Source organism: Ovis aries, chromosome 2 (assembly GCF_016772045.2).
Source record: "Ovis aries strain OAR_USU_Benz2616 breed Rambouillet chromosome 2, ARS-UI_Ramb_v3.0, whole genome shotgun sequence".
In the NCBI taxonomy this organism is placed as follows: Eukaryota; Metazoa; Chordata; class Mammalia; order Artiodactyla; family Bovidae; genus Ovis; species Ovis aries.
The window spans coordinates 21,239,678-21,259,281 of NC_056055.1; positions in this window are offsets into that span (position 1 = coordinate 21,239,678).

Sequence of the window (19,604 nt, forward strand, 5' to 3'; positions counted from 1 at the left end):
ATTAGCTCAGGAATTTTTCTGTTTCGCTATTTGGGACCCAGTGCCATAAAAGATATAAAGACACATTATGCTGATTAAACTCCATGAATTCCACCTCATATAAGAAAACCTCAACAACTGTGGCTGAGAGAAAAACAAAATTATAGTCTTGTAAAGCAGATTGTTATAAAGTATGTCTGAAAATCTTTTAGTATTTACTGTTCAAATAAATACAAAGAAAATCAAACAAAACACATAAGGTAAGAGTCTATCAACAGACAAATGAGTAAAGAAATTGTGAGATTATATATACATATATATATGTGTGTTTATATATATCAATGAAATATTATTTATCACTTAAGGACATTCTGCCTTTTACAACAACACGGGTGAACCTAGAGGACATTGTCCTAAGTTAAACAACACACACACAGGAAAAAAAAAAACTGAATCATCTCACTCATATGTGAAATCTAAAAAAGTCGAATACATGAAAGCAGAAAGTAGTACAGTGGGTACCAGTGGCACAGAGGTGGGGAAAATAGGGGCATGTTGTTCAAAGGGTACAAACTTAGTTATATAAGTTGAGTATAATCTAATGTAATCTAGAGATCTAATTAACAGCATGACAATAGCTAATAACACTATACTGAATATTGGAAATTGGCTAAGAGAACAGATTTCAGATGTTCGAGTTCCCAAGAAACAAACAACCACAACAACATCAGTAACTATGTAAAGATATGGTATATTAATTAGCTTGGCTATAGTATTCATCTAACTATGTGTATATATACACATACACAAACACCATACTATACACATTAAGTATATACAATTTTATTAATAAATATGACAGAAATATTTCAATACAATGCCAAAAGGAATACCTTTCTTTTTTCTTTTTTATTTATTTTTTTGTTTTCATTTTTTTTATTTTACTTTATTTTACTTTACAATACTGTATTGGTTTTGCCATATATCAACATGAATCTGCCACGGGTGTACATGAGTTCCCAATCTTGAACCCCTTTCTGACCTGCCTCCGCATATCATCTCTCTGGGTCATCCCAGTGCACCAGCTCCAAGCATTCTGTATCCTGCATCGAACCTAGACTGGTGATTCGTTTCTTACATGGTATTGTACATGTTTCAATGCCATTCTCCCAAATCATCCCACCCTCTCCCTTTCCCACAAAGTCCAAAAGTCTATTCTATACATCTGTGTCTCTTCTGCTGTCTCGCATACAGGGTTATCATTACCATCTTTCTAAATTCCATATATATGTGTTAGTATACTGTACTGGTGTTTTTCTTTCTGGATTACTCCACTCTGTATAAGCGGCTCCAGTTTCATCCACCTCATTAGAACTGATTCAAATGTATTTTTTGGACGACTGAGTAATACTCCATTGTGTGTATGTACCACAGCTTTCTTGTCCATTCGTCTGTTGATGGACAGCTAGGTTGCTTCCATGTCCTGGCTATCATAAACAGTGCTGCGATGAACATTGGAGTACACGTGTCTCTTTCAATTCTGGTCTCCTCAGTGTGTATGCCCAGCAGTGGGATTGCTGGGTCATAAGGCAGTTTTATTTGTAGTTTTTTAAGGAATCTCCACACTGTTCTCCATAGTGGCTATACTAGTTTGCATTCCCACCAACAGTGTAAGAGGGTTCCCTTTTCTCCACACCCTCTCCAGCATTTATTGCTTGTAGACTTTTGGATCGCAGCCTTTCTGACTGGTGTCAAGTGGTACCTCATTGTGATCTTGATTTGCATTTCCCTGATATTGAGTGATGTTGAGCATCTTTTCATGTATTTGTTAGCCATCTGTATGTCTTCTTTGGAGAAATGTCTATTTAGTTCTTTGGCCCATTTTTTGATTGGGTTGTTTAGTTTTCTGGAATTGAGCTACAGGAGTTGCTTGTATATTTTTGAGATTAGTTGTTTGTCAGTTGCTTCATTTGCTATTATTTTTTCCCAAGGAATACTTTTCTTAAATAATGGGACCATTTATTACAAACATACAGTACCTAATGGTATAAAGGAATGTTATAACAGAAATAAAGTTTATAGATAACGTGCTATGTTCTATGATGAAATAATATAACACATGCAAAATGTGTCTGATCATAATAGATGCATAATGAATGTAAGATAGCTTTATCACAAGGATTTCACATTCATGCTGCACTTGTCCATCAGTTCAGTTCAGTTCAGTTGCTCAGTCCTGTCCGACTCTTTGTGACCTCATGGACTGAAGCATGCCTGGCCTCCCTGTCCATCATCAACTCCTGGAGTTTTCTCAAACTCATGTCCATTGAGTCAATGATGCCATCCAACCATCTAATCCTCTGTCATCCCCTTCTCCTTTCACCTTGACTCTTTCCCAGCATCAGGGTCTTTTCAATTGAGTCAGTTCTTCACATCATGTGGCCAAAATATTGGAGTTTCAGCTTCAGCATCAGTCCTTCCAATGAACATTAGGGACTGATCTCATTTAGGATGGACTGGTTGGATCTCCTTGCAGTCCAAGGGACACCACAGTTCAAAAGCATCAATTCTTCGGTGCTCAGCTTTCTTCACAGTCCAGCTCTCACATCTATACATGACTACTGGAAAAAAAACATAGCCTTGATGAGACGGATCTTTGTTGACAAAGTAATGTCTCTGTTTATTAATATGCTGTCTAGATTGGTCATAACTTTCCTTCTAAGGAGTAACCATCTTTTAATTCCATGGCTGTGGGCACCATCTGCAGTTATTTTGGAGCCAAAAATAGTCTGCAATTGTTTCCATTATTTCTCCATCTATTTGCCATGAGTGATGAGACCAGATGCCATGATCTTAGTTTTCTGAGTGTTGAGCTTTAAGCCAACGTCTTCACTCTCCTCTTTCAAGTTCATCAAGAGGTTCTTTCACTCTCCTCTTTCAAGTTCATCAAGAGGTTCTTTAGTTTATCACTTTCTGTGGTAAGGGTGATGTCTGACATTATCGATATTTCTCCCAGCAACCTTGATTCCAGCTTCTGCTTCACCCAGTCCAGCATTTCTCATGATGTAATCTGCATATACCTTAAATAAGCACGGTGACAATATACAGCCTTGACAGACTTCTTTTCCTATTTGGAAACTGTCTGTTGTTCCATGTCCAGTTCTAACTGTTACTTCCTGATCTACACACAGATTTCTCAAGAGGCAGGTCAGGTGGTCTGGTATTCCCATCTTTTTCAGAATTTTCCACACAGCCAAAGGCTTTGGCATAGTCAATAAAGCAGAAATAGACGTTTTTCCAGAACTCTCCTGCTTTTTCCACAATCCAATGGATGTTGGCAATTTGACCTCTGGTTCCTCTGCCTTTTCTAAATCCACCTTGATATCTGGAAGTTCACGGTTCACATACTGTTGAAACCTGGCTTGGAGAATTGAGCATTACTTTTCTACCGTGTGAAATGAGTGCAATTGTGTGGTAATTTGAGCATTCTTTGGCATTGCTGTTCCTAGGGATTAGAAGGAAAACTGACCTTTTCCAGTCCTGTAGCCACTGTTGAGTTCTGCAAATTTGCTGGTATATTGAGTGTAGCACTTTCACAGCATCATCTTTTAGGATTTGAAATAGCTCAACTGGAATTCCATTATCTCCTCTACCTTTGTTCTTAGTGATGCTTCCTAAGGCCCACTTGACTTCACAACTAGGATGTCTGGCTCTAGGTGAGTGATCACATCATCGAGATTATCTGGGTCATGAATATCTTTTTTGTACAGTTTTTCTGTGTATTCCTGTCATCTCTTCTTAATATCTTCTACTTCTGTTGGGTCCATATCATTTCTGTCCGTTATTGAGCCCCTCTTTGCATGAAATGTTCCCTTGGTAGCTCTAATTTTCTTGAAGAGAAGTCTAGTTTTTCCATTCTATTGTTTTCCTCTATTTCTTTCAGTGATCACTGAAGAAGGCTTTCTTATATCTCCTTGCTATTCTTTGGAACTCTGCATTCAAAAGCATATATCTTTCCTTTTCTCCTTTGCTTTTTGCTTCTCTTTTTTTCACAGCTATTTGTAAGGCCTCCTCAGACAGCCATTTTGCTTTTTTGCATTTCTTTTTCTTGGGGATGGTCTTGATCTCTGTCTCCTTTACAATGTTACATAACTCTGTCCATAGTTCATCAGGCACTCTATCAAATCTAGTCCCTTAAATCTATTTCTTACTTCCACTGTATTATCCTTAGGGATTTGATTTAGGCCATACCTGAATGATCTAGTGATTTTCCCTACTGTCTTCATTTTAAGCCTAAATTTGGCAAAAAAAGAGTACATGATCTGAGCCACAGTCACCTACCAGTCTTGTATTTGCTGACTGTATAGAGCTTCTCTGTCTTTGGCTGCAAAGAATATAATCAGTCTGATTTCAGTGTTGACTATCTGGTGATATCCATGTGTAGAGTCTTGTGTTGTTGGAAAAGGGTGTTTGCTATGACCAGTGCATTCTCTTGGCAGAACTCTGTTAGCCTTTCCCATGCTTCATTCTGTATTCCAAGGCCAAATTTGCCTGTTAGTAATGGCAACCCATTCCAGCACTCTTGCCCTGAAAATCCCATGGATGGAGGAGCCTGGAAGGCTGCAGTCCATTAGGTAGCTAAGAGTCGGACACGACTGAGTGACTTCACTTTCACTTTTCACTTTCATGCATTGGAGAAGGAAATGGCAACCCACTCCAGTGTTCTAGCCTGGAGAATCCCAGGGACGGGGAAGCCTGGTGGGCTGCCGTCTTTGGGGTCACACAGAGTCAGACATGACTGAAACGACTTAGCAGCAGCAGCAGCCAGGTGTTTCTGGACTTCCTACTTTTGCATTCCAGTCCTCTATAATGAAAAGGACATTTTGGGGGGATGTTCTGAAAGGTCTTGCAGGTCTTCATAGAACTGTTCAACTTCAGCTTCTTCAGCATTACTGATCAGGGCATAGATGGATTACCATGATATCAAATGGTTTGCCTTGGAAATGAACAGAGATCATTCTGTCATTTTTGAGACTGCATTTCGGACTCTTTTGTTGACCATGATGACGACTCCATTTCTTCTAAGGGATTCCTGCCCACAGTAATAGATATAATGGTCATCTGAGTTAAACTCACCCATTCCAGTCCATTTTGGTTCCCTGGTTCCTACAATATCGATGTTCTCTTGCCATGTCCTGTTTGACCACTTCCAATTTGCCTTGATTCATGGGCCTAATATTCCATGTTCCAGGAGTGGCGGCTGAGCGGGCATAGGAGGCCGAGAGGAGCTACTTCACGTTCAAGGTCAGTAGGGGCAGCCGTGAGGAGATACCCCTCGTCCAAGGTAAGGAACAGCAGCTGTGCTTTGCTGGAGTAGCCGTGAAGAGATACCCCACGTCCAAGGTAAGAGAAACCCAAGTAAGATGGTAGGTGCTGTGAGAGGGCAACAGAAGCCAGACACACTGAAACCATAATCACAGAAAACTGGCCAATCTGATCACATGGACCACAGCCTTGTCCAACTCAATGAAACTAAGCCATGCCCTGTGGGGCCACCCAAGACGAGAGGGTCATGGTGGAGAGGTCGGACAGAATGTGGTCCACTGGAGAAGGGAATGGCAAACCACTTCAGTGTTCTTGCCTTGAGAACCCCATGAACAGTATGAAAAGGCAAAATGATAGGATACTGAAAGGGGAATTCCCTGGAGTCTGTAGGTGCCCAATATGTTACTAGAGATCAGTGGAAAAATAGCTCTAGAAAGCATGAAGAGATGGAGCAAAAGCAAAAACAATACCCATTTGTGGATGTGACTTGTGATAAAAGCAAGGTCCAATGCTGTCCATATGGAATGTCAGGTCTGTGAATGCCTTTTAAAAAAAAAAGGCAAATTGGAAGTGGTCAAACAGGAGGCGCAAGAGTGAACATCGATATTCTAGGAATCAGCGAACTAAAATGGACTGGACTGGGTGAATTTAACTCAGATGACAATCATATCTACTACTGCGGGCAGAAGTCCCTTAGAAGAAATGGAGTAGCCATCATGGTCAACAAAAGATTCCAAAACGCAGTTCAGTTCAGTTCAGTCGCTCAGTCATGTCCGACTCTTTGCGACCACATGAATCGCAGCACGCCAGGCATCCCTGTCCAGCACCAACTCCTGGAGTTCACTCAGATTCACGTTCATTGAGTCAGTGATGTCATCCAGCCATCTCATCCTCTGTCATCCACCTCTCCTCCTGCCCCCAATCCCTCCCAGCATCAGAGTCTTTTCAATGAGTCAACTCTTCGCATGAGGTGGCCAAAGTACTGGAGTTTCAGCTTTAGCATGATTCTTTCCAAAGAAATCTCAGGGTTGATCTCCTTCAGAATGGACTGGTTGGACTTGCAGTCCAAGGGACTCTCAAGAGTCTTCTCCAACACCACAGTTCAAAAGCATCAATTCTTCAGCACTCAGCTTTCCTCACAGTCCAACTCTCACATCCATACATGACTACTGCAAAAACCATAGCCTTGACTAGATGGACCTTAGTCCTCAAAGTAATATCTCTGCTTTTGAATATGCTATCTAGGTTGGTCATAACTTTTCTTCCAAGGAGTAAGTGTCTTTTAATTTCATGGCTGCAGTCACCATCTGCAGTGATTTTGGAGCCCAAAAAATAAAGTCTGACACTGTTTCCACTGTTTCCCCATCTATTCCCATGAAGTGATGGGACCAGATGCCATGATCTTCGTTTTCTGAGTGTTGAGCTTTAAGCCAACTTTCTCACTCTCCTCTTTCACTTTCATCAAAAGGCTTTTTAGTTCCTCCTCACTTTCTGCCATAAGGGTGGTGTTATCTGCATATCTGAGGTTATTGATATTTCTCCCGGCAATCTTGATTCCAGCTTATGCTTCTTCCAGTCCAGCGTTTCTCATGATGTACTCTGCATGTAAGTTAAATAAGCAGGGTGACAATGGATGCAATCTCAAAAATGACAGAACGATCTCTGTTCATTTCCAAGGCAAACCATTCAATATCACAGTAATCCAAGTCTATGCCCCAACCAGTAATGCTGAAGAGGCTGAAGTTGAACAGCTTCAACTTCAGCTGAAGTTGAAGACCTTTTAGAACTAACACCCCCAAAAGATATCCTTTTCATTATAGGGGACTGGAATGCAAAAGTAGGAAGTCAAGAAACACCTGGAGTTACAGGCAAATTTGATCTTGGAGTACGGAATGAGCAGGGCAAAGGCTAATAGAGTTTTGCTAAGAGAATACACTGGTCATAGCAAACATCCTCTTCCAACAACACAAGAGAAGACTATACACATGGACATCACCAGATGGTCAACACCAAAATCAGATTGATTATATTCCTTGCAGCCAAAGATGGAGAAGCTCTATACAGTCAACAAAAACAAGACTGGGAGCTGACTGTTGCTCAGATCAGGAGCTCCTTATTGCCAAATTCAGATTTAAATTGAAGAAAGTAGGGAAAACCATTAGATCATTCAGGTAGGGCCTAAATCAAATCCCTTATGATTATACAGTGGAAGTGAGAAATAGATTTAAGGGATTAGAACTGATTGATAGAGTGCCTGATGAACTATGGATTGAGGTTCGCAACATTGTACAGGAGATAGGGATCAAGACCATCCCCATGGAAAATAAATGCAAAAAAACAAAGGCCTTTTGTCTGAAGAGGCCTTACAAATAGCTGTGAAAAGAGGAGAAGCGAAAAGCAAAGGAGAAAAGGAAAGATATAAGCATCTGAATGCAGAGTTCCAAAGAATAACAAGGAGAGATAAGAAAGCCTTCCTCAGCGATCAATGCAAAGAAATATAGGGAAACAACAGAACAGGAAAGACTAGAGATCTCTTCAAGAAAATTAGAAATATAAGGGAACATTTCATGAGAAGATGGGCTTGATAAAGGACAGAAATGGTATGGACCTAACAGAACCAGAAGATATTAAGAAGAGGTGGCAAGAATACACAGAAGAACTGTACAAAATAGAGCTTCACGACCCAGATAATCTCGATGGTGAGATCACTCACCTAGAGCCAGACATTCTGGAGTGTGAAGTCAAGCGGGCCTTAGAAAGCATCACTATGAACAAAGCTAGTGGAGGTGATGGAATTCCAGTTGAGCTATTTCAAATCCTGAAAGATGATGCTGTGAAAGTGCTACACTCAATATGCCAGCAAATTTGGAAAATTCAGCAATGGCCACAGGGCTGGAAAAGGAGTTTTCATTCCAATCCCAAAGAAAGGCAATGCTAAAGAATGCTCGAACTACTACACAATTGCACTCATCTCACATGTTAGTAAAAGTAATGCTAAAAATTCTCCAAGCCAGGCTTTAGCAATACATGAACCATGAACTTCCAAATGTTCAAGCTAGCTTTAGAAAAGGCAGAGGAACCAGAGATCAAACTGCCAACCTCTGCTGGATCATCAAAATAGCAAGAGAGTTCCAGAAAAACATCTATTTCTGCTTTATTAACTATGCCAAACCATTTGAATGTGTGGATCACAATAAACTGTGGAAAATTCTGAAAGAGATCAGAATACCAGACCACCTGATCTGCCTCTTGAGAAACCTATATGCAGGTCAGAGAGCAACAGTTAGAACTGGACATGGAACAACAGACTGGTTCCAAATAGGAAAAGGAGTATGTCAAGGCTGTATATTGTCACCCTGCTTATTTAACTTCTATGCAGAGTACATCATTGGAAACGCTGGGCTGGAAGAAACACAAGCTGGAATCAAGATTGCTGGGAGAAATATCAATAACCTCAGATATGCAGATGACACCACCCTTGTGGCAGAAAGTGAAGAGGAACTAAAAGCCTCTTGACGAAAGTGAAAGAAGAGAGTGAAAAAGTTGGCTTAAAGCTCAACATTCAGAAAATGAATATCATGGCCTCTGGTCCCATCAGTTCATGGCAATTAGATGGGGAAACAGTGGAAACAGTGTCAGACTTTATTTTTCTGGGCTCCAAACTAACTGCAGATGGTGATTGCAACCATGAAATTAAAAGACACTTACTCCTTGGAAGGAAAGTGATGACCATCCTAGATTGCATATTCAAAAGCAGAGACATTACTTTGCCAACAAAGGTCCCTCTAGTCAAGGCTATGTTTTTCCAGTGGTCATGTATGGATGTGAGAGTTGGACTGTGAAGAAAGCTGAGCACTGAAGAATTGATGTTTTTGAACTGTGGTGTTGGAGAAAACTCTTGAGAGTCCCTTGGACTCCAAGGAGATCCAACCAGTCCATTCTGAAGGAGATCAGTCGTGGGTGCTCATTGAAAGGACTGATGCTAAAGCTGAAACTCCAATACTTTGGCCACCTGTTGCAAAGCACTGACTCATTGGAAAAGACTCTGATGCTGGGAGGGATTGGGGGCAGGAGAAGAAGGGGATGACAGGATGAGATGGCTGGATGACATCACGACTCGATGGACATGAGTCTGAGTGAACTCCGGGAGTTGGTGATGGACAGGGAAGCCTGGCGTGCTGTGATTCATGGGGTCGCAAAGAGTTGGACATGTCTGAGCAACTGAACTGAACTGAGCTGTTGCAATATTGCTCTTTACAGCATCAGACCTCATTTCCATCACCAGTCACATCCCCCACAACTGAGTGTTGTTTTTGCTTTCGCTCTGTCTCTTCATTCTTTCTGGAGTTATTTCTCCACTGATTTCCAGTAGTATATTGGGGCAGCTACCAACCTGGGGAGTTCATTTTTCAAGTGTCCTATCTTTTTGCCTTTTCATATTGTTCATGGTGTTTTCAAGGCAGGAATACTGAAGTGGTTTGCTATTCCCTTCTCCAGCGGACCTCATTTTGTAATAGGCTAAGCAAAGACTCATACTCTAATAAGCCTCATAATAGAATAATCTAATCTCACTTACATTTTATCTAAGGTATACCAGTTAGCCCTCAAATCTGTACTACAGAGAGATTTGGTGAATGTCTCTATATATCATCTAAAAGAGAATTTTGTTAAATGGAGTCTGTATCAAAGAAGGAGATAATTCTATCTTGAAACATTTAAATTTATCAGTTTACATAATGATTAAGAGAATATTTTCCAGAGGAAGGCTCCGTTAGTTTGAATCTCAGTTCTGTTAGTTACTACTCATGTGTCCATAAGCAAGATATCTTTCTGAGCCTGAGCTTATTTCATATAAAAAATGAATCTAAAAATATTACCTACTTGTGATGGTTAATTTTATATGTCAGCTTAACTAGGCTATAATTACCCCATTGTCTGGTCAAACATCAGTCTAGATATTGCTTTGAGGCATTTTTTTAAGACATGATTAATGTTTAAACTTTGAATAAAGTAGATTACCGTTTATAATGAGAGTGAACTTCATCTGTTCAGCTGAAAGCCTTAAGAGAAAAGACAGATTCCCCAGGAAAAAAGGAATTTTGCCTTCAGACTCCATCCAGATTCAAGACTACATCAACTCCTGGGTCTCTAGCTTGTCAGGCTGCCTTGTAAATTTTGGAATTGGCAAACCCTGATTCCTTAAAATTTCTTTCTCACTTTCTTCCCCCATATCTTTTTCTCTACTTCCCTCCCTCAATATACACAACCAGAAGCATTATAAAACTCTTTAAACTCTATTTTGACTGAACTTAATATAGCCACTTCAGCTTTTTTGGTAATTCTTGTTATTAGGAATCTTGTTTTCTACTTTTTTACTTTTAATCCATCAGTGTCTTTATATTTAAAGTATATTTTATATGGGTAACATATAGTTGGCTCTTCTTTTTATTCATTCTGACAACTTCTTCTCTTTAAATATATTTACAATATTCCTTTGCTTAGCTCTGTATTAACATATGGCATCATATCCTTCTACCTGAAGGACTTTCTTTCATATTCTTCAGTCTTTTTTTCACCATCGTTATTCTTGAAAGATACTTGTGCTAGGCATAGAACTCTAGGTAGTCAGATTTTTCTTTCAGTATACTAAAGATGTTTCTCCACTTTTTACTTGTGTTGTTTGCAATGAGAAATCTACAGTAATCCTCATCTGTGTTTCTCTATATGTAATGTATCTTGTTGTCTGGCAATTTCTAAGATCTCATTTCTTCTCATTGAGCTTCTTGCATTTTGGGGTTTACACAACTGGAAACTTTACATTATTTCTTCAAATATTTTTCTGCCCCACCCCTTTCAGGAACTCCATATACACAAACTTAAAATAGTGTATATGAAGTTACAATAATAATTGCTATTATGATTACTCTTTTTCCCCCTCTGTGTTTCATTTTAGGTAGACTTCTGTGTCTTAAAATGTATCAGTGTTTTCATCTGCAATGTCCCGTCAATAATGCCATCCAGTGTACTTTTCACCTCAGACATTGTAGCTTTCATCTGTAGAAGTTCAATTTGAATATTTAAAAATATCTTTCATACCTGTATTTTATATGTTTAATCTTTCCTCTAGCTTTCTGAACATATAGAATGCAATCAGAAACACTGTTCTAATATCAACCTCTGTTAAGCCTAATATTTGTGTCAGTTCTTGATCAGTTTAAATCAAGCAATTTCTCTCATTATGGATGGTACTTTCTAGTTATAAGCTTTCTAATTTGGTGGGGGCGGGGGATGCTAGACTTTGTAAATTTTATCTTGTCTAGTGCCATATTTTTTTATGTCAATAACTACTCTTGCAGTTTGCCCAGACTGTGCGTGGAAACAATTAGATCCTCTGGGGCTTTTCTTTTAACATTTGTCAGGCAGAACCAGAGCAGCATTTAAACTAGGGTTAATGATTTCTCACTACTGGGTTGAAATCTTTGAGTGTTTTCTCCAATGCCTCATGAGTTTCGAGGTCTGGCTAGTGGGAAGAGGCACTGTTGCTGGTCTTATATGAGTATCAGCTACTATTCCCTTAATTTTTCCAGGCTATTCTTTCTCCCATGCCTCAGTTTCTTCATATGCATGTGCTAATTAGTATTCTGTTCAATACTTAAGGAGGAATCTCTGCAGATCTAGAGAGTTCTCTGTACACCTCCCTCTTCTCTGATACTCTGCCCTGTAAACTCTAGCTTTCTTAATCTCCCCACACTTCCCACCTTTGTCTTCTCAGCTCAGGAAGTCTCCTGGGGTAGACATGGACTTTCCTCTCCCTGTACCATGGCAACGAGATGCTGTCAAGTCAGTAAGCTAGGGAAATTGTAGGGCTCACTACAATTGTTTCTCATCTCTCAGAGGTTATCTCTCCTCTTCATGTACAATGTCTTGAAAACTGTTATATACTAGTCTCGGTTTATTTAGTTATTTCAAGCAGAAGGATAAATCTCATCTTTGCTAGCTTATCTTGGCCAGAATAAGTCCAATGTTGCAAAAAAATCTAATAATATAATGAAATAAAGTGCTTGGAAAAAGTACAGTGAATGTCAGCTATCTTTATTATCATTATCAGAGCTTTAAGCTATCTAGATTATACTTTTAGGCAAACTGCCTCAATGTATGAACTAAGTTTTCATAAATATGAGGAGAGTGCACAGCAAGGAAAATATTGATAGCAATAATAATTGGATGCTAAGTGCTCTAAAATAATTGTCCATTCAATTTCAGTTCAACACTATAAAGTAAGGTAATATCTGCATTTTATAGATGAAGAATCTGAGGTTCAGAGAGGTTAAATAAATCATTCAAGGTTAAGCAGCTACCAAGTGGTGAACAGAGCCAAGGTCAGTCTACCCCAAAGCCCCATCTCTTGACCTTCGTATATCACTGCCAGATCACCTCTAAGCAACTGTGAAAACATTCTTGCTTCATAGGCTCAAAGACTTTGGAAAATAATTGAATAAAATAGTACCTTAGTGTTACCATAGATTTTTCTAACTATTCATATTAGAAAGTCATTTACCTGTGGAATTCACCGTATTATAATGGTATGGGTTTCAGTTTGACATTCTGAAGCTTGGAGTCATGACACATAGGGCTAATAACAAATTTAATGGTGATGCTTACTCTTCTCAGAGCAAAGCAGATGTGCTGATAAGACTGTTAACACATCAATGACATGAGTTCCAGGTTCAGTAGTGCAAAACATAAAGGTAATAACAATGATTCAACGAAGTTGTCAGTTAACTGCAATAGAACAAGATTAGGACAAAGAGGCAAGGACTGTGTGTGTAATAATTATGTCAAATAACCCCATGAACGTTTCTACAGTTAATATGGTAGTTATTGCAAAATAATTCATTGTTTCCATAAATATACACAAAAAAATTAAGCTTAATTCTATGAATTTATCTAAGTAAAGGTTAGATAAGATTTTATCACATGGAACTGTAATATCTGAAAATCCTATGTTTTAGCCTTAAAATAGTATCAATATCACACTTATCACTTACTAGTAAAGAAAAGTTTAAAGAAAAAGATGTAATGCAAATCAAAACCACAATGAGGTACCACTTCACCCCAGTCAGAATGGCTGCGATCCAAAAATCTGCAAGCAATAAATGCTGGAGAGGGTGTGGAGAAAAGGGAACCCTCCTACACTGTTGGTGGGAATGCAAACTAGTACAGCCACTATGGAGAACAGTGTGATTCCTTAAAAATTGCAAATAGAACTACCTTATGACCCAGCAATCCCACTGCTATACACCGAGGAAACCAGAATGGAAAGAGACACATGTACCCCAATGTTCATCGCAGCACTGTTTATAATAGCCAGGACATGGAAACAACCTAGATGTCCATCAGCAGATGAATGGATAAGAAAGCTGTGGTACATATACACAATGGAGTATTACTCAGCCGTAAAAAAGAATTCATTTGAATCAGTTCTGATGAGATGGATGAAACTGGAGCCGATCATACAGAGTGAAGTAAGCCAGAAAGAAAAACACCAATACAGTATACTAACATATATGGAATTTAGGAAGATGGCAATGACGACCCTGTATGCAAGACAGGGAAAGAGACACAGATGTGTATAACGGACTTTTGGACTCAGAGGGAGAGGGAGAGGGTGGGATGATTTGGGAGAATGACATTCTAACATGTATACTATCATGTAAGACTTGAATCGCCAGTCTATGTCTGACACAGGATGCAGCATGCTTGGGTCTGGTGCATGGGGATGACCCAGAGAGATGTTAGGGGTTCATGTTTGGGAACGCATGTAAGAATTAAAGATTTTAAAATTTAAAAATAAAAACTAAAAAAAAAAAAAAAGATGTCCCCAGAATTCTACTGTCTTTTTGACTAAAATCCATATAATGTTTGGATAAAAAACTGAGCAATAAATTTTTTTAAAAAATTTAAGTATTCCTTCTCTGTTCCTCTCATCCATAAACCTCTCTCTCATCAGGTCTTCTCCTTATGATTAATTCTTCTTGTGTTCATTTTGAAAAGATATATGTAGAGAAATTTACTTCTTAAAAATCTAGTAAAATTCCTTTCATTACGTTAATACACTTTTGAAGAGTGTATCACCATGCACACTCTAATTTCTACCACTAATTTAATCTTTGTCAATTATTTTCTATGGTAATATTTCCAAAATGTATCAGTTCTGGAAATCAAATACCTGGTTTTCACTGAAATTTAAACTGCTAGAAAAAGTGAGAAAATTAAGGATGCACATGATTCAGTGGTAATCACTACAGTGGGACCTAATGAACAAGGCACAGGAAAGTTCTATGGTAACTGAGTGAACCATCCAAGGCATTGAAAAAAAGCACTGTACCTTCTTAGTCTTCCTGATTGTAACCGATAAAACAGTACAGAGAATGTATGAAAACATGGCGTCTTTTCTCTTTTCCCTTTATCCTTTTTATCAGCTTGTTTTTCTGCAGTTTCTGGCAAATTACATTTGGGGTTTGTTTTGAGATTTCTGTGAAACTCTTTAACTTGACTTTTGTTTTGTGACATCCAACTGATGAACACTAATCATAATAAGGCATGATTATCTATTTGGAAATCACTCTCCCTTTAGACATCCTGACTTATTCTCAAAACACAGATTAACCTGATCACTGATCTGAGACTTGTGGACCAGCCTGAACTAATTCTATCTTTTGCAAAAATTAGGAAACAGTGGGATTTTAGGCATAGAGTTTATTCTTAATTGCCACAATTTCACACTTATTCTCTTCTTTGAGAACCAAAAAGAGATCTTCTGGAGCAAAAGGAAAAATGGGAGAAAATTCAAAAAAACTCTCCACCCTTCTTAAGAATAAAATTATAGGAATGTGCATCTAAAGTATTTCTCCTGAATAAGCTAAAAAATAAGTCAAGAAAAAGGCTAAGAAAACTTCAGTCCTGATAATCTTTGGAGTCCATAATGATTAAAAATATAGTTTTTAAGTGTATTTAATTCTACACTTTTCATTTTTGCAAAGGAGAAAAGGAGATATACCCATTTGAATGCAGCGTTCCAAAGAATAGCAAGGAGAGATAAGAAAGACTTCCTCAGTGGTCAATGCAAAGAAATAGAGGAAAACAACAGAATGGGAAAAACTAGAGATCTCTTCAAGAAAATTAGAGTTACCAAGGAAACATTTCATACAAAGATGAGCACAATAAATGACAGAAATGGTAAGGACCTAACAGAAGCAGAAGATATCAAGAGGTGGCAAGAATATATACAAAAAATCGTCATGACCCAGATAACTACAATAGTGTGATCACTCACCTAGAGCCAGACATCCTGGAATGTGAAGTCAAGTGGGCCTTAGGAAGCAACATTACAAGCAAAGCTAGTAGAGGCGATGGAATTCCAGTTGAGCTATTTCAAATCCTAAAAGATGATGCTGTGAAAGTGTTACACTCAAAATGCCAACAAATCTGGAAAACTCTGCAGTAGACACAGGACTGGAAAAGGTCAGTTTTCATTCTAATCCCAAAGAAACTCAATGCCAAAGGATGTGCAATTTACCACACAATTGCACTTATCCCACATGCTAGTAAAGTAACGCTCAAGATTCTCCAAGCCAGGCTTCAACACTATTTGAACTTCCAGATGTTCAAGCTGCATTTAGAAAAAGCAGAGGAATCAGAGATTAAATTGCCGACCTCCAATGGATCGTCAAAAAAGTGAGAGTTCCAGAAAAACATCTATTTTTGCTTTATTGACTATGCCAAACCATTTGAATGTGTGGATCACCATAAACTGTGGAAGATTCTGAAGACATGGGAATACCAGACTGCCTGACCTGCCTCCTGAGAAATCTATATGCAGGTCAAGAAGCAACAGTTAGAACTGGACATGAAACAACAGACTGATTCCAAATTGGGAAAGGAGTACATCAAGACTGCATATTGTCACCCTGATTATTTAATCCATAGGCAGAGTACATCATGCAAAATGCCAGGCTGGATGAAGCACAAGCTGGAATCAAGATTGCTGGGAGAAATATCAATAACCTCAGATATGCAGATGACACCACCCTTATGGCAGAAAGTGAAGAGGAACTAAAAAGCCTCTTGATGAAAGTGAAAGAGGAGAGTGAAAAAGTTGTCTTAAAACTCAACATTCAGAAAACTAAAGTCATGGCATCTGGTCCCATCACTTCATGGCAAATAGATGGGGAAAGAGTGGAAACAGTGACAGACATTTTTCTTTCCTTGGCTCCAAAATCACTGCAGATGGTGACAGAAGCCATGAAACTGAAAGATGCTTGCTCCTTGGGAGAAAAGTTATGACCAACCTAGGCAGCATATTAAAAAGCAGACATTACTTCACCAACAAAGGTCCGTCTAGTCAAAGGTATGGTTTTTCCAGTGGTCATGTATCGACGTGAGAGTTTGACTATAAAGAAAGCTGAGTACTGAAGAATTTATGCTTTTTAACTGTGGTATTGCAGAAGACTCTTGAGAGTCCCTTGGGCTGCAAGGAGATTCAACCAGTCTGTCCTAAAGGAAATCAGTCCTGAATATTCATTGGAAGGACTGATGCTGAAGCTCAAACTCCAGTACTTTGGCTACCTGATGGGAAGAACTGACTCACTAGAAAAGACCCTGATGCTGTGAAAGACTGAAGGCAGGAGGAAAAGGGGGAAAAGAGGATGTGATGGTTGGACGGCATCACCGACTCAATGGACATGAGTTTGAGTAACCTCTGGGTGTTGGTGATGGACAGGGAAGCCTGGTGAGCTACAGTTTGTGGTATCACATAGCGTCAGACATCACTGAGCAACTGAACTGAACTGCACTGTAGAGTATCCTGTAGTGGTCAGCAGTTGCTGTTGTTTAGTCATTAAGTTGTATCTGACTCTTTTGCAATCCTATGGACTATAGCCCTATAGGCTCCTCTATCCATGGTATTTCCTAGGCATGAAAACTGGAGTGGGTAGCCATTCCCTTCTCCAGGGGATCTTCCCAACCCAGGGGATGAAACCTGCATCTCCTGCAGTGGCAAGCAGATTCTTTACCCCTGAGCCACCTAGGAAGCAGTGATCAGCAATAGAATACACAAATAAAAAGTATCCATGTGCTGCTTAAAGAGGACTTAAGGATACTACCTAATAGGCAGTTTTCCATCTCAGTTTTCTCACTCAGGTGATTGCCTGGGTTCAAAGTCTGACCCTGTGACTTAGAGCTTGTCTTCAAACAAGTTATTTAATTTTTCTAAATTTTTGTTTCAAGTGTAAAACAAAGTAATAATATTTAAATCACACAAATGTTGTGAGGGTTAAAGGAGAAAAATCTACCTAGAATAGTCAGTACTTCATAAAAAGGAATCTAATATTTTATGCCAACCATCGCCAGATATTATTTGTGTCTTGTATGCATGATTTATAAGTATCACACATAATAGCTTTGATATTTTCATCTTAAATACTAGGAAATGGAACCAAAATGTGTAACTGACCCAAGGACAAAGATCTAACAATTGATATAATCAGGATTCAAATGCAGGTCTTTCTAAGTTTTCTTCTCATTATACCACAGTGTCTCCCAAGCAAGGAAAACTGGTTGTAAATATGAACATAGTTCTTACCAGTAGATGGTATTAATCTTCATAGAGTTATTTGTGAATGTTTTAAAAAGACAAACCATGTAAAGTGTTTAGGGCAGTATTTGACACATACTCATCATAATCACCATGTCCTATTTTGCTTCCTAAAACCCTTGTGGAGTATGGGATTCTGTTTTCCATCCCCTTATTGGACATTCTCTGCTAAACTTTCTTTTTAAACTATATCAGTTGATCATCTGACTCATGGATTAGGTAACCAGGAATTCTTTTTCTATATTAACATCACTCACATAAAACTATAAGTAAAATAGAATGCATGGTATAAAATATAATATAATTAAAATATTGAAGGGGTTATTTTCAAATGAAGGAGCTATCTTTGTAGATTCATGAAGAATAATATAAAAATATGAGAAAAATATAGAACCTATATTGTCTATATTACTCAGTGTATCTGAATTTTTTCTAGCTTTATTGAGGTAGAATTGACATATAATGTTATGTAGTTTAAGGTATACAATGTGATGATTTGATACATACAATATTTGTGAAATGATTACCACAATGAGGCTAGTTAGCACATCTGTCACCTGACGTAACTTCCATTTATATGTATGTATGTATGTATTTGTGTGTGTGTGTGTGTGTGTGTGGTAAGAACATTCAAAATCTATCTTAGCAACTATCAAGTGTATAATATACTATTGCTAATTATAGTCCCAGGTTTTGTATTAAATCCCCCAAATTTGTTTTATAACAAAAAGTTTGTACCATTTGCCCAGTATCTTCCCATTTCCCTCACCTTCCAGCCCATGGAAACCACCATTTTACTCTAATTTTACAAATCTTTTTTAGATTCCACATATAAATAAGTTCAGTCCAGTTTAGTCACTCAGTCTTGTCTGATTCTTTGCGATCCCATGAATCGCAGCACGCCAGGCCTCCCTGTCCATCACCAACTCCCGGAGTTCACTCAGACTCACGTCCATTGAGTCAGTGATGCCATCCAGCTATCTCATCCTCTGTCGTCCCCTTCTCCTCCTGCCCCCAATCCCTCCCACTGTCAAAGTCTTTTCCAATGAGTCACCTCTTCACATGAGGTGGCCAAAGTACTGGAGTTTCAGCTTCAACATCAGTCCTTCCAATGAACACCCAGGGCTGATCTCCTTTAGGATGGACTGGTTGGATCTCCTTGCAGTCCAAGGGACTCTCAAGAGTCTTCTCCAACACCACAGTTCAAAAGCATCAATTCTTCAGCGCTCAGTTTTCTTCACAGTCCAACTCTCACATCCATACATGACCACTGGAAATACCATAGCCTTGACTAGACGGACCTTAGGTGGCAAAGTAATGTCTCTGCTTTTTAATATGCTATCTAGGTTGGTCATAACTTTTCTTCCAAGGAGTAAGCGTCTTTTAATTCCATGGCTGCAATCACCATCTTCAGTGAGTTTGGAGCCCAGAAAAATAAAGTCTGACACTGTATCCACTGTTTCCCCATCTAATTGCCATGAACTGATGGGACCGGATGCCATGATTTAGTTCTCTGAATGTTGAGCTTTAAGCCAACTTTTTCACTCTCCTCTTTCACTTTCATCAAGAGGCTCTTTAGTTCTTCACTTTCTGCCATAAGGGTGGTGTCATCTGCGTATCTGAGGTTATTGCTATTTCTCCCGGC